A 22538-nucleotide genomic window follows, 5' to 3' on the forward strand; every position below is an offset into this window, starting at 1 on the left:
CATGCCCACTATACGCCCTCGCTCAAAGTCCGTCAACTGCACATACGGTTCACGTCCACGCTGTCGCGGCATGCTACCAGTGTTAAAGACTGCGATGGAGCTCCGTATGCCACGGCAAACTGGCTGACACTGACGGCGGCGGTGCACAAATGCTGCGCAGCTAGCGCCATTCGACGGCCAACACCGCGGTTCCTGGTGTGTCCGTTGTGCCGTGCGTGTGATCATTGCTTGTACAGCCCTCTCGCAGTGTCCGGAGCAAGTATGGTGGGTCTGACACACCGGTGTCAATGTGTTCTTTTTTTCCATTTCCAGGAGTGTATAATAATACTGTCCAATGTAATAATACTAGAACCCAATATCTTTACACGAACTCATCCATGAACCCCCTCCACAGAATTTTGAAACGAAAAGTCAAATCATCTGTCATCAAAATTTTCAACCACTCGCTAACAGCTAGTACACCAACCCCCCTCCCGCCACCCCATCCCTCCCTCCCAAAAAAAAACTCGTCGTCTCTATCCGCCTCTCTTTCTCACTCATACATACACGGTATAAACATCATAAATAGAAGTTAGTCTCGAACATATACTTCGTTTGGTTGGCAACAAATAGGTAAACATGCCAAAGAAGATGAAACACGTAACGGAGTCGCAATATTTACTTTGTGTAAAACAGTGTATGACGAAATAGTTGTATGGAGTGACAAAAGAACAATAGTCCACAACAAAAAAGGGTGAGAAACATGGCGAACAGTGTGTGGAAGGCGAGAACGCAAAGATGTGATTATATGGCAGTGATAAAAATGGTAGTGTGACCTCCAGACCAGATGTGAGAAAACGCAGATCAGCAAGTCGTAATTAATTAATTTTTTACAAAAGAAAATCGCGAAGTGAAGTGTTTAATAACCTAAAACTAACAAAACTGTATCGTTATAGATCTCACTGATGATGCCTTAGATCAGGAGAAGGCGGAAAGCGTATGGGATAAATAAAGTAATTAGCAGCAGGAAAAGGCAGTTTTATTTACAAAACAAGTATTTATACGGAGATGTGTTGACAGTCTGTATGGTTACATCGTTAATTAAACATAGTATAGGGAAATAGCGGTTTGTTGCTTTAATTTTGTACATCAGTATATATACTCATAGGAGATACTTGATGACATTGATTTCATGTAGTGTTTGCATAAGGTTGGAGAGATCTGCGTTGAGAAATTTTCCCATTGTCTTTCTCTGTGAGTGACTGTGTTTTGACTAAGAGCCATGTCGAAATTCCGGTCTTCCTGTTTACTGCTTAGTATCGTGCTTCTTGGGGCTTTCTTAAGGCTCCTCTGAGCATTTTTGCGCGAATGGTCCACTGCCAATTAAAACTTCGTCCTTTGGAACTCGTGCACTGTGGGTCCTTTGCCAACGTATGTGCCAGTTTATCGAAGTCGTGTGAGATACAACTGCTTCTGCACCATTTTTCCGTGGTTCCTCTAAAGGCTACCAAACGATCGGTAACACTAGACTGCGTTTCTTAAAATTTTCGTCACATTATCTCTCGTAGCTCTGTGTTGCAGAATCGATTTTGTTTTCCTGATTCTGAAAATTACTTTCACTCTTTTGTATAACATCACAATTTTTCCTTAAATAACAGCCGGCCGGTGTGGCCGTGCGGTTAAAGGCGCTTTAGTTTGGAACCGCATGACCGCTACGATCGCAGGTTCGAATCCTGCCTCGGGCATGGATGTGTGTGATGTCCTTAGGTTAGTTAGGTTTAAGTAGTTCTGAGTTCTAGGGGACTGATGACCACTGATGTTAAGTCCCATAGTGCTCAGAGCCATTTGAACCATTTGAACCTTAAATAACACCTCATATTTCAAAGATTTAAGTAGTCGGAGCACAAATATTGAAAATTACTCACTCTATTTTTGTATAATTATAGTTTTATTTTTTGGTAATAGACGCATACTACATGAATCACAAACAGTTGTCTCAGAACATCATGACTAGTGTTGCATTTAATATTCAAAATTTCTCATTTTTTATTTCCTTGCAGAATTTTCTGCTTTGCTAACCCTCATCAGCAGCCATCACATTTTCATCCCGTCTTCACCGCTACCTCCGATCCGTCTCCTTAATGTCCCGTATTTTCAGGAAAGTAGTCAACACGTGAGTGTACGAAATGGCCTTTTACACTCATGCTGCCAGCCCAATTCTCGCAACTTGCCAACACGATTTTGACAAAGTTCTTGTAATTTGGATGCTTTTTGTTCCATAAAAAGTTTTCACACGGAGGCCTGATGATACTTCATGTACCGTACTCTTTTCTCTAACATTCAAAGTCTTTGTGGATTTGAGAGCCAAGAAACAACACAGATTTCAGCTTCTTGACTAATGGAGGGAAATTACATTGAGAAGTACTGAAAATGGGCCTTGTAATGTGGAAGAAATCTTGCAAAGTACTTCATCAATCGCAATGCCGGACCCGGTGGTGAAGCACGTGCCTGGAGATGGAGAGGACGGGCTCGATTCGGTCGGACAACAGAAGTATTCAGTCTTCGGCTCTCAAGGAAGTAACGAGTCGCAGGAACGTGACGCGATTCGTATTCCACTTTTAACTGTAGATCCTCTGTCGCAAGTTGGATAACGCAGGTAGTTTACGTACACGCAAGTCGCCGAAGTCGAATAGAAAGATTTGTATCCGCCCACTAAACTATACAAAATTAAGGCCGTTGTACCTCATGTATGAATACCAGCTTGATGTGCAGCGCTGGAAGCATTATTTCTGGTAGTCCAAAAGAGATTCATGCAAGATATTTTTAGTGCCAGGCACAGATGTCTCTCATTTGGCAAAACATAGTATTCCAATTCTTCCTCTTTGACCGACTACCCCACTCTCCTAAAAATCAGGACACTTTTGTATATCCAGGCAGCTTTCCTAAAATTTGTACGGCTGAAAGTAAAACAAACTTTATTACGTTATGAAAATACTGCACTAGCAACAATTTTGAAATCAAAATATTTTTTGATCGAACAATCCACGGGTGTGCTGCCGGTTGATAGCGTCCAACGGGCACAATACTACTGTGATCAGGCACGTCGACATCGTCAGGCGATAACATGCAGAATGATGAAATTATTGTTACTACGGAATGATTTTTTTGTATTACTTCATGTACATCACTTGCAAATTAGATATTTCCTGTTGACAGTAACAATTTTATTTTGAAAGACGAAGACAACAAAAGAAATTATCTTGTCCATACAAGGTACCACAGGCTTAAATGTCACTTAAACTGTTGTATTTATTAGGAAGTCACCTTAGTTGTTGTGGTCGAGCGGTTCTAGGCGCTTCAGTCCGGAATCTCACGGCTGCTGCGTCGCAGGTTCGAATCCTGCCTCGGACATGGATGTGTTAGAAGTCCTTAGGTTAGTTAGGTTTAAGTATTCCTAAGTCTAGGGCACGGAAGACCTCAGATGTTAAGTCCCATAGTGCTCAGAGCCATTTGAACGAAGTCATCTTAGTTCCAAATATAGTTTCGGATTAAGAAGCCATTTTCAAAAAATGGTGAAATGGCTCTAAGCACTATGGGACTTAACATCTGAGGTCATCAGTCCCCTAGACTTGGAACTACTTAAACCTAAATAACCTAAGGACATCACACACATCCATGCCCGAGGCAGGATTCGACCCTGCGGCCGTAGCAGCAGCGCGGTTCCGGACTGAAGCGCCTAGAACCGCACAGCAACAGCGCCATTTTTAAGAGACTGCCTTAGAAGAAGGTGTCAGTCATTTGAAAATAACAGCCCATTCACTCCCTGTATACATTTTCTGATGTTTTTACAAATTACAGTGTTTGTTATCGATTGAAAAGTAGCCGGCGCGCTTAAGACACATCTTTTCCGTCTGAAGCGCCCTGACTACGTGTCAATCTATTACGAACAGTGCGACTTGTAAAAACATCACGCGTGGTAGAACATTCTGTAGCTAAGAAGTGATATTAATGCATACGTAGTCCAAGAGGACAAATGTCAGCTCCTTGGGTGAAACAACGGATATCTCCGTCATTGGGAATGGAAGGGGGATCAGTCATTATAGCAAGTTGAATGCTGAGCATTAAAATTGGCGTACTTTGATGGGGGTATGCAACGAACGCCACATTGGTGCACTACGGGCTTCGACGTGGGAATGATTAGAATTTCACTAGACCGCATAAAGTGTAACGGGCGATCAAAAAGTTTCTGTTCGAAGGTCGTACAGTCCGGAAACGGAACGCTAATGAAACAAAATTGCCGTGAGCACTGAGGCAGATATCTCATCGACGCACCAGGTTGCAGATCCCAATTTGATGAAACGCCGTGTCCCGCTGCGTGAAGAAGTCTGCAGCTCCCTGGTGCACATCCTCGTACTGCAGGAACCGTCGTCCCTTCAGATCGTTTTCTGAGGCACCGGCGACATGATAATCGCACGGGCAGAAATTATGACTGTAGGGCGAGCGCTCGAGTGTCTCCCGTTTCGAGTTGGCGTAACTTCTGCGTTACGACATTTGCGATAGGGGGACGTGCGTTATCACGAAGCACCAGCACGCGTCTAGGGTTTTGACAGACGTGCTGCCGCATACACATTCTTCAATCTCCGATGGATGTCTACTGGTGTTTGTCCTTCAGCAGCACATTAGTCCTGTCTGGACGCATTTGGCAATAATGGCGCCACAATTCACGTTTCCGCATTTGCGTCGGGAAGGCACGAATGCCACACTAGTCCCTCGCCTACAGGCCGGTGCTTATACACCCGCATCGCAGCCGCGCAGCAGCAACGCCCTGAAACTGAGACGTTTGGTTGCCCATTGAGCATAGGAGTGGCACCATCTACATTCTATACATCAGAACTGATTTCACAACGAGTTGCTCATTCATTAATCGCATGTGTATGCTGGGCGTTTGTAAGGCGATCATGTTATGTCTGGTATAAGAAAGAGAAACATCTACGAGCCTGTGACGGAATTCTACTGCGGCAGCATCATTGACCATCGAGACTGCAGTTTATCATTCCGTGATACTGATGATAGCGTTGGTCACGATCCATTGGCTGCCATGCAGGTATGCAGTCACGATTCTTGAGGGCCACACAGGAAACCGTGTAAGATCTAAATGGTCCCCGTAACAGCTGCCCCAGACGACAGTGATATTGCATTTTTCGACTGTGCAGGCTCGTACAATAAGTGAAATTTCATTACTTTCTGTCCCTCATGGCACTGGATATTTCATGACCAGCAGTGTGCAGCAAAGAGGTTGTAGGTTTGGGCTCTGCATATGAAAGATCTGGTTTTGCATGAGCAGGGTGGCGCTGCCTTTGCACGTAGAAGGCACTGGTTTCGCATGAGGAGGGTTTTGGCTTTACATGAGGGAGGCTCTGGCTTTTCATGAGGAGGGCTCGAGTTTGGCATCAGGAAAGGACTAGTTTTGCATGAGGAGAATTTTAGATTTGCACGAGAAGAGTGCTGGATTCACATAGGGAGGGGACACTGGCTTTGCGCGAGTAGAGCATTGGCTTTGTACGAGGAGGGTTCTGGATTCACACGAGGAGAGCACTCACTTTGCATCACGATGAGTAGGACTCTGGCTTTGCACAAGGAGGATTTTGGCTTTGCCTGAGGAGAATTGTGGCTTTACATGAAGAGGTCTCGGGCTTTGGCATGAAGAGAGCCCTGGCTTTGCACGAGGATGGTCTCTAGCTCTGTTTGAGGAGAGCGCTGCCTTTGCTTAAGGAGGGCGCTGCCTTTTCATGAGGGGGCCAATAGTTTTGCATTGGAGACACTGCCAGTGTTTTCACAGACTCCGATTAAACAGCCGTTTATTGGGAAAGCAAGCACTGGAGCTAATTACCTTCACATTTCGTTCGTTTGTAAATAAGAGAAGAGTAGCTGAGTAAAAGAAAACGAGCTGAGGGTATATGAGACTACAGTAGTCTTACATTTCTGGCACAGTTCTTTATTTTTTATAAATTTATCGAATATACTCATAACTGAGGTCTGTGACTGTAAATTAACTTACTCCATGAAACACGACCATCCGCCATTTTTAGTGCTTTATTCCGAAATATGCATTTTGGGTTTTCACTTATCTTCAGTATTGCTGGAATACAGTCGTGTATTAACATTAGGTTTGTTTCTCTGCAGCTGCTGTGTGTAGATTACCAATTCATTTAGTTACGATATTTTCAGGGGTGTTGCAGTTTAGTAGCTGTACTCTTACGTAATTTATAAGATTTCGCTTTCTGCTACATTTTTTTCCTCTGTATTATAGGATTAAATGTATGTATAGTATATAATATTGTTTCTTGACTATACTACTGCCATTTCTGTGCTATGCAACAATTATTGATCCACTAGTCCAATTAAATATCGAAACTGTACTTTTTAGGTAATATAGCCTTATATCAAAGGTATATTCTATTCCTTTTGTGTCATTTTTGTTAATTTACTTCTCATAATGTCAATGCTTCACTGGTTAAATAATCATTGAAAATCTCTTCAAATAGGCTAACTGCCAATTTCTTAGTTTTCACGTCATTAGTCAAGAATGTTAGTGTTTATCTTTGTAACAATGAGTATTCAATTACATGCCTGACTTCAGAAGTAGTTTCTGGATAAAGACGAGAATGGTTACTTGACATCGAGTGTATTTATTCAGAAATAAAAGAAGAAAAAAGACGCCTACGTCTGCTCCCATGACCAAGGCTGCATTGTGTTAGTACATCAATGACTCTAAAAGATGTGTTATGAATAAAATAGTGAAACGAGAAGCTACAAGTTATAGAACAGAAGTAAGTGCATCTAACTACATCAGTTATATATGTCCAATACAGGAAACATAGTAGCTGCAGCAATAGTTAATTGCTATGTCTTTATCTATGTATATCCTTTCAAGGCACTATACAGTGTATGGCACAGCCTGTTCGGTAAAAAAAAAATTGCACAAGATGGTTGCAGCGCTCACAATGTAGTAGCATTAATGATATGGATATGTATTAAATCCACTGAAGATAGGTGAAAATGGCGAATGTCGTAGCACAAATAAAGCTACACTATGTGATCAAAAGTATCCGGAAACCTAGCTCAAAATGAGTTACAAATTCGTGGCACCCTCCATCGGTAATGCTGGAATTCAATATTGTGTTGACCCATCCTTAGCCTTTATGACAGCTTCCACTCTCGCAGGCATACGTTCAATCAGGTGCTCGAAGGTTCTTCACGGAGTTCTGCACTAAGGAGTGGTATCGATGCCAGTCGGTGAGTCCTGGTACGAAGTCGGCGTTCCGAAACATCCCAAAGCTGTTCTGAAGGATTCAAGTCAGGACTCTGTGCAGGTCAGTCCTTTACAGGGATGTTATTTTCGTGTAACCACTCCTACACGGACCGTGCATTATGAACCGGTGCTCGATCGGGTTGAAAGATGTAATCACCATCCCCGAATTGCTCTTTAACAGTGGGGAGCAAGAAGGTGCTTTAAACAACAGTGTAGGCCTGTGCTGTGATAGTACCACGGAAAACAACAAGAGGTGCAAGCCCCCTCCATGAAAAACACGACCACACCATCGACTCCGAAGTTTACTGTTGGCACTATATATGCTGGCAGACGACGTTCATTGGGCATTCGCCATACCCACAATCTTCCAACAGATCGGCGTATTGTGTACCGTGATTCGTCACTCCACACAACGTTTTTCCACTGTTCAGTCGTCCAATGTTTACGCTCCTTACACTGAGCGAGGCGTCGTTTGGAATTTACCAGCATGATGGGCGACTTACGAGCAGCCGCTCGACCGTGAAATCCAAGTTTTCTCACTTCCCGCCTAACTCTCATAGTACTTGCAGTGGATCCTGATGCAAATTGGAATTCCCGTGTGATGGTCTGGATAGATGTCTGCCTATTACACATTACGACCCTCTTCAACCATCGCCGGTTTCTGTCAGTCAACAGACGAAGTCGGCCTGTACGCTTTTGGGTTGCATATGTCGCTTCACGTTTCCACTTAGCTATCATCGTAAACAGTGGACCTAGGGATGTTTAGGAGTGTGGAAATCTCGCGTACAGACGTATAGCACAAGCGACACCCAATCATCTGACCACGTTCGAAGTCCGTGAGTTCCGCGAAGCGCCCCATTCTCCTCTCTCACCATGTCTAATGACTACTGAGGTCGCCAATATGGAGTACCTGGCAGTAGGTGGCAGCACAATCCACCTTATATGAAAATCGTATGTTTTTGGGGGTGCCCAGATACTTTTGATCACATGGTGTATATGCAAAGTGGCTGCCTGCTGTACTTTTTCAAGTAGCTTCTTATGTATGTATCTCTTGTGCAAACAATTGGCAGTAGCTCATATTTTCTCGTGGTACAGATCAAAACCACCAGACAATGGTAATAAGATGCATTCACATACATTTATTTGACTGTTACCCTCCCAAGATTCGTACAGATAACAGTGAGTATCTACACTCAGATGGCTATGTGTCCCACCTGCCTCATGCATCTCCCCCTCCTCCCCGCTCTATCTATTTCCTCTTCCTCTTGCTCTGTCCATCTTCTCCTCTATTCATCTAATCTGTTTGCAACCATACTCATCGGCACAAGTGAATGATGCAATACTGCTTAGTAAACCAGGCTTATACTTATCCCACAACATGTATGTCATACAGGGCACGCTACACATCAGGGGCTTGAAAATCGTTTATTTGCCCCTGACATACTGGGAGTCATGGAAAGAAGGTCACTGAAGCAAGCTGGTAATGATCGAATACAGCACACCTGTCAAGCAGAGCAGTCTGTATTTTGGAGCCTGGGAAATGTGTCTTGCTGTTATCATATAGGCTGTGTTGCAAAGCAGGTAGGTTTGGCTGCGCAGTACTGTTCCCACACAACATGCTTGTCGTGCAGGGTAGCCTCTACGCCAGGGTCTGCGGAAGAGAGGTGCCTATCGGAACAAGGAGGTTATCAATCCTGCAGTGGTGATACTTGTGCTGCCTGCTGTTTCTGTGGCAAATTTGCTTGAAATAAATCCAGAGGTTTGGGAGGAGATCCCACACATACACACATAAATGCACTCTGTTAAATATATTTAACAGACAGACAGATATTGCTTTGTGAAAAATGCAGTGCACAAGAAAGCAAGGACTGAACAACTCAAAACTTAGAGTAGTTATATGACATTTTACTATCAACAAACAACTGGGTTTTCAGAAGGATGTTGTAAATGCAAAGCCAGTAGCATGCCCTCTTGGGAGTCACAAATAGACGATGTTGCACCAAGGTTAGTGAGTTAAGAGTCGTCCAAATACGTGCAAATCGGTTTGTCAACAAGAGAGGGTCCAAACGAGACAGCCGGCCGCAGTGGCCGAGCGGTTCTAGGCGCTTCAGTCTGGAACCGCGCGACCGCTACGGTCGCATGTTCGAATCCTGCCTCGGGCATGGATGTGTGTGATTTCCTTAGGTTAGTTAGGTTTAAGTAGTTCTAAGTTCTAGGGGACTGATAACCTCAGATGTTAAGTCCCATAGTGCTCAGAGCCAAGCCAAACGAGACATGTGTATGGGTTCAAATGGTTCAGATGGCTCTGAGCCCTATGGGACTTAACATCTGAGGTCATCAGTCCCCTAGAATTAGGACTACTTAAGCCTAACTAACCTACAGACATCACACACATCCATGCCTGAGGCAGCATTTGAACCTGCGACTGTAGCAGCAGCACGGTTCCAGACTGAAACGTCTAGAACTGCTCGGCTACAGTGGCCGGCTGGGAGATGGGTTTGCGATATCGTGATATAAGGACTTCACATGAAATTGATGAGTGTGTGCGACCAGTACATAGAAGAGAGTTGCACGTGCCAAGCACCGTGTAACCAATGGTAGGGGTGACCATCATACAGTCCCTATGGGCATCACGGACTATACAAAGATGGCAACGGCAAGACTCGCAAGTCACACGAGGCTCTTGTCCCAGTGTGGCTCCTGTTGTCGACTTGACAGATATGACCTCCTCGTCGCCTTGATGACGCTGTGCATTCAGCCACTCTCTTAGCGACAAATGTGGTTGTTATTCTCTGTACAGTAGCCAGTAGCCAAACTGAGATTATTGCTGGTGCTTTGTTACGATGTTTCGTAAGAGATGTATACGTGAAGAGGAGAATAGTGATTTAGAAAGAGTAGGAAGAGAAAAAGTACGTGTGGTACTGCTGAGTGAGATGGGAGTCTATACACTCATCACCAGAGTGAGTGATCATAAACTGTTTTCTACAACGCCGGGTGGGATAGGAAATGATGCCGTCAAAGAATTTTCTGCAAAGAAAAAGGAAAATTAGTGGGTTTTAGATATGATTTTTATTTCGATGTTGCTCAGTGTTTGCATATCAAGTCCAGTGTATGATAAGCATACGGTTTCATTAGAGTGAAAATCTTATTTATGGCTTATAATGAAACTAAGCCTCTTTCGGAAAGAACTTTAGGGTAAAACGTTTGCCCATTTGAAACGTATAAAGAAAATTACTGTAAATCTTCCTGGACTCGTATAGACAAAGAAAAATCATTTATGTAAAATATTTGACCTTGTCAAAGAAATAAATGGTTTACTTTGTGATTTGAGAGCAGTTCACTAACGAAATGAAAATATGTCTTCATTATTGTTAACTATAGTCTCCAAACAATGCGGCTCTCTTCGAACCGTATCAGTGAGTTCGCAGCTTCCAGAGGTAAAGTTATTGGCCACAGCTGGACTGTAAGGTCCTATGGTGGTCGTCAACACACACTCGATGAACGCTAAATTACTGATCCATTGGCTAATAATAAAATTTCGTTGCTGTACCTTAAGAAGCTCATAAATTAAGATATATGTATCTCTCCTTCCTTCTATGTGCTACTATTCAGCACGTTGATACAGTTTCTGCTCTATGTATTATCACGTTAAGTGGTAGGCAAAAGCGTCCATCGCGACGTCACTACATTTCTCGTGTTCACAGGTATGGTGTTTATGCAACCATTTGTTTTCAAGTCCTTTTCGTGCAACGGGGGTTTCGTGAGCCGAGACCATTAAGGCCAACGGTTTCGCGTGAAGTGGTCGTCGAAGCGGAAGGCCGTCGGGACTATGGTCCCCTTGCCAGGGTGAAGTCTTCATAGCTTTGCATTGGTCAAGCAGCAAATATCTGTACAGAAGCGATCTTGGAACAGGAGTATTGCCATAGTATGAGGTTTGGACACCGAACCTCTCCTTCGTAACAAGTAATGCAGGAAATGAAACGTGCAACACCCTCACCGATTCAAAAGGTGAACATTTCGTTAGCAGTCCGAAGTAACCGATGATAATGTTCTATGTGTTCGTTAATGTCATCCACTAAAACACAAGAATGAGTCGCCATTAATTTAATGCAGATGGTTCGGACAGACAGTCCTGCGAAGTACTTCTGAACACGTTTTTCCAAAAACTGCCCTGAACAACCCACACGCAATGAAAATATTTTAGACCTTGTAGTTCCAAACAGGCCCGACCTTATCGACAGTGTCAGTGCAGAAACAGGGATTAGTACTCATGATGTCATAATGGCGGCGATGGTTACTGAAAAAGACCAGAAGAATGTTGATGATAGAAAAAGCAGATAAGCATTTGTTAGCATCCAACTTGAGACAGTGACTGGACATCATTTAGCTCCAGTGTGACGGACATCGGCAAAGTTTAAAGCAATTGTAAAACGCCCTCTGGGGTATACAGGGTGGTCCATTGATCGTGACCGGGCCAAATATCTCACGAAATAAGCGTCAAACGAAAAAACTACAAAGAACGAAAACTTGTCTAGCTTGAAGGAGGGAACCAGATGGCGCTATAGTTGGCCAGCTGGGTGCCGCTGCCATACTTCAAACAGATACCAACTGCATTTTTTAAAATTAAAACCCCCTTTTTTATTACATATTCGTGTAGTACGTAAAGAAATATGAATGTTTTAGTTGGACCACTTTTTTCGCTTTGTGACAGATGGCGCTGTAATAGTCACAAACATATGGCTCACAATTTTAGACGAACAGTTGGTAACAGGTAGGTTTTTTTAAATTAAAATGCAGAACGTAGGTACGTTTTAACATTTTATTTAGGTTGTATCAATGTGATATATGTACCTTTGCGAATTTATCATTTCTGAGAATGCATGCTGCTACAGCGTGATTACCTGTAAATACCACATTACTGCAATAAATGCTCAAAATAATGTCCGTCAACCTCAATGCATTTGGCAATACGTGTAACGACATTCCTCTCAACAGCGAGTAGTTCACCTTCCGTAATGTTCGCACATGCATTGACAATGCGCTGACGCATGTTGTCAGGCGTTGTCGGTGGGTCACGATAGCAAATATCCTTCAACTTTCGCTACGGTCGCAGGTTCGAATCCTGCCTCGGGCATGGATGTTTGTGATGTCCTTAGGTTAGTTAGGTTTAACTAGTTCTAAGTTCTAGGGGACTAATGACCTCAGCAGTTGAGTCCCATAGTGCTCAGAGCCATTTGAACCATTTGAACCTTCAACTTTCCCCACAGAAACAACTCCGGGGACGTCAGATCCGGTGAACGTGCGGGTCATGGTATGGTGCTTCGACGACAAATCCACCTGTCATGAAATATGCTATTCAATACCGCTTCAACCGCACGCGAGCTATGTGCCGGACATCCATCATGTTGGAAGTACATCGCCATTCTGTCATGGAGTGAAACATCTTGTAGTAACATCGGTAGAACGTTGCGTAGGAAATCAGCATACATTGCACCATTTAGATTGCCATACATAAAATGGGGGCCATTTATACTTCCTTCCATAATGCCGCACCATACATTAACCCGTCAAGGTCGCTGATGTTCCACTTCTCGCAGAAATCGTGGATTTTCCGTTGCCCAATAGTGCATATTATGCTGTTTTACGTTACCACTGTTGGTGAATGACGCTTCGTCGCTAAGTAGAACGCGTGCAAAAAATCTGTCAGCGTCCCGTAATTTCTATTGTGCCCAGTGGCAGAACTGTACACGACGTTCAAAGTCGTCGCCATGCAATCCCTGGTGCATAGAAATATGATACGGGTGCAATTGATGTTGACGTAGCATTCTCAACACCAACGTTTTTGAGATTCCCGATTCTCGCGAAATTTGTCTGCTACTGATGCGCGGATTAGCCGCGACAGCAGCCTAAACACCTACTTGGGCATCATCATTTGTTGCAGGTCGTGGTTGACGTTTCACATGTGACTGAACACTTCCTGTTTCCTTACATAACTTAAGTATCCGGCGAACGGTCCGGAAACTTGGATGATGTCGTCCAGGACACCTAGCAGAACACATAGCACACGCCCGTTGGGCATTTTGATCACAATAACCATACATCAACACGATACCGACCTTTTCCGCAATTGGTAAACGGTCCATTTTAACACAGGTAATGTATCACGAAGCAAATATCGTCCACACTGGCGGAATGTTACGTGATACCACGTACTTACACGTTTGTGACTATTACAGCCCCATCTATCACAAAGCGAAAAAAGTGGTCCAACTAAAGCATTCATATTTCTTTACATACTACACGAATATGTAATAAAAAATGGGAGTTCCTATTTAAACAAACGCAGTTGATATCCGTTTGACCTATGGCAGCGCCATCTAGCGGGCCAACCATAGCGCCATCTCGTTTTCCCCTTCAAGCTAGACGAGTTTCGTTCTTTGTAGTTTTTTCGTTTGATGCTTATTTCGTGAGATATTTGGGCCGGTTACTATCAATGGACCACCCTGTATATGGCAAATAAGTGGATTAAGAATGAAAAGGACAGCCGGCGAGTTTGCATAGCGCGTCTAAGCTTTAGTAAAGCTTCACATTGCCTCTTAGCATTTATTGTGATTCGTCTTGCGAAAAAAATTTAACAGAAAAATGTCTTTCGGGTCACAAAAAATCGCGGCTATGATGTTCAGTGTTGGAGGTCCTCGTTTGAAATTTTGTGGTTTCGTCGTGGAGTTTGAATGATGCCACTCACTGGTTTGACGTTTATTCTCTGGAATGTAGTGCGCAATCCACGTTTCATCACCGGTCACAGTTTGACTCGAAAACTGGTCACCGTCATAGTGATAGCGCTCCAAAACAGTTAAAGAATGTGCCTTTCTCTTTGTTTTGCGTTCTTCTGTCAGCATTCGCGGCACCCATCTCGCACACATTTTTTTTAGTGAAATTTGTCAGTAACAATGTGAAAAAGTACTGATCTTGAAACTGGTGGACATTTCTGATACAGCTTGTCAGTAGTAAATTCATCAAGAACATTGTTCGATCCTTCATTAAACAGCCTACACCATTTAAGCATATTTCCGTCGTTCAGTACAGCTGCACCATAAATTTCAAAAGCTGCAGGTGAATTTCAGCAGGACGGAATAGTTTTTCATTTAAGATGTGAACGCTGGAGCGCACCACACAATCGACGGGATTAGTGATTGACATGGCGACAAACGGAGCGGCATAACCATACAACCAACTCCGGCAGAAACGCGAAACGTAACGGCAGCGCAGTGAGACACTGGGCAAGATTGGCCGACCGTCACGTGACATGATGCGTGACGCGGTGTGCTATCGCTTCTTACTTTAAAAATGACAGTCGTATTTTGTGTGCGTGTGTAGTGTATGTTTGTATTGGATGATGACGATGATGATGATGATGATGACGATGACGATAGTAGCTCCTAGGGAGCTGCCGAGCTAATCGTCGCCATTCGACGGACGTGTCACTGGCAGTGAAATTTTTTTCCACCACCAGTATTCGAACCGGCAAACTCCTGGATCGAGCGCCACCGCAAAAGCCTTAGCCACTACGGCGACAGCGGCAGCTTGTACGCTCGCTGCTATAAAAACTGTGTGACAGATGACGCTACTCGTTAAACATAGCATTCAGAAGTGTATTTTACTGTTCGCTTGGCGTGCTGCTGTGAGATGGTTCAAATGGCTCTGAGCACTATGGGACTTAACATCTGAGGTCATCAGTCCCCTAGAACTTACAACTACTTAAACCTAACTAACCTAAGGACATCCATGCCCGAGGCAGGATTCGAACCTGCGACCGCAGCAACCGCGCAGTTCCGGAGTGAAGCGCCCAGAACCGCTCGGCCACAGCGGCCGGCCAGTGCTGCTGTCGCCGTGGTTAACAAAACTGAGCAGCGGCGTCGCGTCTGTGTGTCAAGACAGCGTTAATAGAGACATAAATATTTTAGAAATGAAGTCGTAGAATCTATAAAATAAACTACTCAGTCAATATCTTTGGATTTGAAGCAGTTTGAGATCGTCGAGAGCGTAGTATCCACAAGTCACATTTTGATAAATACTGCCATATTATCAATTACATTGCTGTTATTGGCAAACGTCTTCGCCATGTCCTAAGAGACCAGGAGGCCTATATAGCTCAAGTTAAATTACATAAAAAAACCAGCTTTTACATGAAACGCCATACACTAAAAATAAATGTATTTTGATAGAGATTTTGTGTTCTATTCTCGAGAAGTCGATGATGATGTGAATTCCGGCAATAAATGAATAAAAGTTATACGTATTGGGCAAATTACGTCAATATATACAGGGTGTCTCTTCTAGGAGTCATCAGGAGCATTTTGTCTGGTGTTTCGAAATATTTTTACAAATTTCGTTCTTGCGCTGTGTAGCTGGTGTCAGCCGAGACGATCGACGTTCGACATGTCTTTCATGCGTTGCCCAGCGTGGACGGGAAGCGTCGGTTTGTTTCCTATTACAAACAAAATTATTTTTAAAGCTGAATTTTATGTGCCAATTGGCAGAGCGGTCCCAGATTAGTCTAGTGCGATATTTCTTTTATCGATATGTGTTACGAGAGACAGTAAAAGATGAGGAATAATCAGTACTGCAGATGCTACAGCAAAGCCCTGCCACTGTCAAGCGTGCAGCGCTACTCACTCGCAGCTGGAATACTGATTATTCCTCGTCTTTTACTGTCTCTCGTAACACATACCGATGAAAGAAATATCGCACTACACTAATCTCGGACCACTCTGACGAGTGGCACATAAAATTCAGATTTAAAAATAATTTTGCTTGTAATGGGAATCAAACCGATGTTTCCGTCGAATCTGGGCGTCACACGAAACACGTGAGGAGCACTGATTGTTGGGCTGAATGCAACTACACAACGCAAAAGCGAAATTGCAAACATCTGCTGAAACACCAGGGAAACGGCGCCGCCGGCCGGTGTGGCCGTGCGGTTCTAGGCGCTTCAGTCTGGAACCGCGTGTCCGCTACGGTCGCAGGATCGCATGGATGTGTGTGATGTCCTTAGGTTAGTTAGGTTTAAGTAGTTCTAAGTTCTAGGGAACTGATGACCACAGATGTTAGGTCTCATAGTGCTCAGTGCCATTAGATTTTTTTTGAAACTGCGCCTGAAGTCTCTTAGGAGAGACACCCTGTATATAATAGAGTATTTCAGTTGTCCCTACCAATATCGTTTTATGCAACCTGCAATGTAGTGTCTGGACTTCAAAACCCACGCGCGAGATTTTCATATTCTGTTGCTCGCTACGGGCAAATTATTAGCCCTACAGAAAAGAATGAACAAGTCCTTTTTGTAGGAAACGTAATGTAGCTAAATTTTGTTCTAAGTTCTCGCGGGAGGCCACGACTTTTCAAGTTATTCAAGAAAAACGCACAAAAGTGACTTTCAAATGTACCTCCGCCACCACACTCATCTCTCACCGATGAGGATTTATGGGTGTGTTGTCCGTGACTCTCCCTCCCACCACTGTACAAACATTCCCGACTACACGAACTATTCCCAATGTTCGACTTTTTTTGGTCTCCATTGATCTCGGCTCGATTATGGGTGCACGGTGTACGGGTCTGCGAGGCCTTCTTGCTTAAAGATGTTGGACGTTGTGCACCATGAAGAGCTTCCGTAGGCCACTGGAGCATTCAGAACTAGTCCCATACCAAGCCTCTGTGCAGAGGCTGGTGAACCGCCACTTCATATGCGGCGGCGGCTACGTACGGTGCGCCAGGCGTATAAAACTTTGTACACACCTTACTCACCTGCATACCATACCGTTGCTCAGCTTCCTCTGGCACGGCTATTTCATAACCGGCAACGAACGACGCGGCCCTATGGGATTCGCGCACAGGATTGCCTTTCTGCGATGAATATGGCTGGTCTTCATGTTTTCCGTCGAAGTTGGAGCAGATTTCCACCTTGGCTCCTCCGGAGACCGAGACTTATTTTAGATTTGACTAATTTTAAGAAAGATAGTACACCAGATTTTACATTCCAATCTCAGTTTTTTAACATTTTAGATGCGCATCACGGTTTTACCGTCGTTTACACTGATGGCTCCAAACAGGAGAATTTCCTTGGCTGTTCTGCAGTGTTCCCTGATCGTGTTACCCGGATTCACCTCCCTGATGAATATACCGTCTTCGCAGCGGAGCTCCACGTGATCCTGAAAGCACTGGAGTGGATGAATCGCGTTCGGAGCAATCGATTTCTCCTCTGCTCCGATTCTCTTAATGCCTTACAATCATTTCAGAATGTGCACCCAACTGAGGAGATGGTTCAGCTGATATATGACTAACTGTTCTTGCTCCTACGGCGGGGTAAGAAGGTGTCCTACTGCTGGGTGCCTGGTCATGTAGGAATATGGGGCAATGAACAGGCCGATCGGGCTGCCAAGAAAGCCTGCAGAGAGCAGGATGTGGTCCAGTGTCCTATTCCCTTGCAGTCTGTGCTTTCTGCACTCCACAAGAAGTGCATGGAGTTGTGGGAGGAATAATGGCTGGCGGTGGTGAAGTCAACAACTCGGCCATGGCGTTTCTCCTGCCGGTTGCTCAGGCGGGAAGAAGTGACCCTCACGCGTCTTCGGATTGGGCACTGTCCTCTCACACATAGCTTTCTATTACGGAGGGAGAATACCCCGTTTTGTGATGGTTATGGTGTGCACATCTCTGTCCGCCACATTTTAACAGACTGCATTTTATACCGTGATGCAAGGGCAGAAGCACAAGTTGATGGGGGTCTGCCCTGTGTTTTAGCTAATGATGAGACGTGTGTGCCTAGGGTTTTAATGTTTTGTGATGTGTCTGGACTCTGGCCGAAACTTTTAGGCTGGAGGTCTTAGTGTATCGCACAGTGGCTGGCTCCTCCCTTTATCCTTGCGGTCTACCAGCCACTTCCGTCTGCTATATTGTTTTAGCTCCCTCTACCACTTTATTCCTGTGTTGTTTTACTGCTGCCGGCATGCTTCGTCCCACGCTTCGGTGTGGGTAGGCCCATATTTTTCCAAGCTTGTTACCTGTGTTTTACGTTCTCTTTTATCTTACTGTTCTGAGTCTTTTCTTGACACCCGTCTCAATCTGTTACTGAGCGGGCGCTGAAGACCTTGCCGTCGTGCGCCCATACAACCCTTTCCATCCATCATCTGTTTACTGGGCTGTTATGCCGCCAGTATAGTTGGCTATTTCGTTAACAGTATCAATGTGAACGCGCCCGTGAGGGTACGGAAAGAAAAACGAGTTTTGTAAACGTCACGCTAAAACTAATTACGTTGACAATTTAATCCAAACTTAAACCTTACAAACGCACTAGTTTCGTAGTCAGAAGACCTGACGAATATAACAATATAACTACGAGGGTTGGAACTTTAACAGTTAACTATTTACAGCTCGTACAAAATAGATACGTGTTTCAAAGTTTTACTGACCTTCAAAGGAGTCACCAGCATTGTGTATAATCCGTTGCCAGCAATGCGGAAGTCGTAGGATACTCTTAGCAGTGCCACTGGCGTTGACAGTACGAGCGGCGCGGTCTATTGCCCGATGAACTTGTAGCAGTTCGGTAGCAAATGCCGTGTAGTGTTTCCTTCAGTTTAGAAATCGAGTTGAACTCACGAGGGCCTAAGTCAGGGGAGTGCAGTAGGTGGTATAGCACCTAGCAGCACCATCAGTCAAACAAATTAGTTACAGCTTGCACTGTACGTGCTTGAGTATTGTGCTGCAAAATGATGGTCAGGTCTTGCAGAAAGTGTCATCACTTCTGCCTCTAAGCTGGTCGTAGGATGTGTTCCAAAACCACAACTGGCACTGCTAAGAGTATCCTACGACTTCCACATCGCTGGCAACGGATTATACACAATGCTGATGACTACTTTGAAGGTCAGTGAAACTTTGAAACACGTATCTATTTTGTACGAGCCGTAAATAGGTAGTTGCCACTGTTAAAATTCCAGCACTCTTATTTATTTTATGCTGTTAAAATTCACAGAATTGCTAGGTAAAATTTACACAAACATCAATTGCAGAATATGTGATTGCTCTGCTAAGTCGGTGCCTAATAAGGCCAGTCAAGGCAGCTCTAAAAAGGTCGAATGTGAGAAATAATTTGTCAATCTCAAATTTTTGTGCAGTGGTAGGACGGATTTCCATGAACAAGATACTAGAAATCCTGACCTATTGGGGCTGAGTGAGGGGGTATTTTGAAGGTCACTTTTGAGTGTTTTTGTTGAATAACTCAAAAACTACGGTCTCTATCGAAAACGTATCCCAGCGTATAATTTAACTACATTTCCTACAAAAAGGTTCTGTTCATTGTCCCTGTAGGATTAATGGTTTGCCAGTGACGGACTATGAAAATCTCGCCCGTGGTATATTGCGGGTTGCATAAAATTAAATTCGTAGGGGCAGCTGAATCTCATATATTGTGCAGAAAATGGAAGCGCCAGCTCGGCTAGCAGGTTCACCATTCGGTTAGTACTTGTGCGGTCCGCTGTTGTTTCCCATCGTCGCTTGCCCCGGAATACACACACCATTTGCACTGACGCGTCTGCCGCCCGCGACTGGTGGCGGGCATTACTGCAGATGAACGGCACCTGGACCCGCGCTGCCACCCACAGCCGGATAGAGCCGCTCGCTCCCCGAGCACGCGAGCCCCGGCAGCTGCCGGCGTCCGCCGTCGCGTCTGTCCGGTCAGGGGCCGTCACTCTTCCTAAAGATGGCGCTCTTCCTCCGTCAAACGAGTTCCATGTCTTTGACGAAACTGCTCTAAAAGCGGTATCCTTCAATATAAGGAGCCCAATACTGAAAGCGATCTATATTGCCTACTAATGGGAATCCAACTGTTTTAGTGATATTTCCGCCATCTAACAGTACAAACTTCTTTATTCTGTACTAGCTTAGCCCTCACTGCTTCGCTCGCGTAGATTCTATGCCCTGCAGAGATTTTTTTTTTTCCTTTATTGGAACTTTTATGTTGTTCACAAATTGGAACATCTTCTAAGCTTTTCAAGCTAATGAAGGCCGTATCAGCAAGGTCTTTCCGGAATGTACTTCTGACCAAAAAGCGATTCTGCTAGCTGGAGTCCAAAGTTTTTGTTAAACACGCATTTTGCGTTCTTTTGGATGTATTTCTATAGCAACTTTCATCCACTAACAAGTTTCCTTAATATCCAAGCGAGAAGTGAAATACAAGTTTCATTAATTTAGCTTTAAAATTTGTTTAATGCAACGAAATAATATTTTCTTGAAAGTTTTTATCTCTTATTGCACTCCCTTCGGGGGTTGAATTTCCAAAACCACTGAAACATTTAGTTTTTGGTTTCTGACTGAGAAACCAAATACCATTTTGCTCTCTGTGGTGTCACCGCCAGACACGACACTTGCTAGGTGGTAGCCTTTAAATCGGCCGCGGTCCGTTAGTATACGTCGGACCCGCGTGTCGCCACTGTCAGTGATTGCAGACCGAGCGCCGCCACACGGCAGGTCTAGAGAGACTTCCTAGCACTCGCCCCAGTTGTACAACCGACTTTGCTAGCGATGGTTCACTGACAAAATACGCTCTCATTTGCCGAGACGATAGTTAGCATAGCCTTCAGCTACGTCATTTGCTACGACCTAGCAAGGCGCCATTACCAGTTACTATTGATACTGAATCATGTACCGTCAAGAGCGACGTTCACCATTGATGGATTAAAGTTAAGTATTCCACCAGCTACGTCCGTTTTTTCTAAACTCTAATTTCCTGGGCCTGTTCCACACCTCACGCCAGCCTGCGTGAGCTAACACGCGTGCCTTTCGGCTTCCTCTAGTAGCACGGTGTTGCGTCTCCTGCCAACCACAACACTCTCAACGCCGATATACTTTCAAAAGGCCCTTCATCCCCTATTGTACCCCGTTAGCAGTGGAATTTCCGACCATCCCTTCTTAAACGATACCGGCAGTATCGGGTGTACACCCTCTCCAAACTTCAAGATTCTATCCTTAGCGCTTTGGGCTGGGCCGTCGTGAGTTAGTGAATCAGTGTGAGCGTATTTCATCTCCTTATGGGTTTAATTTCAAAAAAAACTGTGACAAGCATATATTTTATTCTAACACAGAAGCCAAATACAAATTTTTATGCTTGCATAGTGAAATATTTCCATAGAAAGATTCATCCCCCTTTCCACCCCCATAAGGATTGAATTTCCAAGAACAATAACTTACGTGTTTTTTTTCTTATTTTTGACTAAGTAAAAAGCGATTTTTCGTAGCTACAAAAATGCTTGCATAATGAAATGATTCTACAGAGAATTTCATCCCTTATTTCACCCCCTTACGGGTTGAATTTCCAAAGATACTGAAACACTTATCTTTTTAATTTGTAACCGAGAAGTCAAATACCAATGTTCATAGATGTAGCTTTAGAAATACTTCAGCACTTGTTTAATAATGATATATTTTCAAAAAAAGCTTTCACCCTCTATTTCATCTCCATAGCATTAAATTTCCAAAAATGCTGAAACTCGTACTTGTTTATTTCTAGCCGAGGAACCAAGTACCAATTTGCGTGGGTCTAACTTCAGAATTGCCTTAATAGCGACTTTTTTCAAAGAAAACCCATCATCCCTGTTTCGCCCCCTTAGGATTGGAATTTCGGAAAATCCCTCCTTAAACGACGCCTACAGTATAAAATCCACACCATCTCCAAATTTGAAGTTTCTATACTTAGCGGTTCGGGCTGGACGATGATGAGTCAGTCAGTCAGTCAGGACGCTGCCTTTTACGAGAGCCAATCAATTATTATCCACGATTTAGTAAATACTTTTGTTCATTTTGGTAGTACTGTTGTTTTACGTTGATGACGCATGCTTTGTTTATTTGTTGTCATATCTTTGTAACTTCGAAGCTGCTGGGTTAGTTTCGTTATCGCTGCCGTGCTGTTAATCATGGCTGCTCCGCTGTCTATTTTTTATTTTGACAAAGAAGTCAAAACGAATTTTCGTAGATGTAGATACAAAAATGCTTGCTTAATGAAATATTTCCACAGAGAATTTCATCCCTTTTTTCACCCCCTTACGGGTCGAATTTCTAAAGACGCTGAACGATCTCGCCCCTATTTGCACCAAAGAAGAGCAACGTTCAGTGATCCGTTTTTTGTGGTCAGAGGGAGTATCAGGGGCCGAAATTAATCGAAGACTTCCGGTACAGTACGGCAGCAGTGTTTTGTCACAACGGA

This window comes from Schistocerca piceifrons, chromosome 3 (assembly GCF_021461385.2).
Source record: "Schistocerca piceifrons isolate TAMUIC-IGC-003096 chromosome 3, iqSchPice1.1, whole genome shotgun sequence".
Lineage (NCBI taxonomy): Eukaryota > Metazoa > Arthropoda > Insecta > Orthoptera > Acrididae > Schistocerca > Schistocerca piceifrons.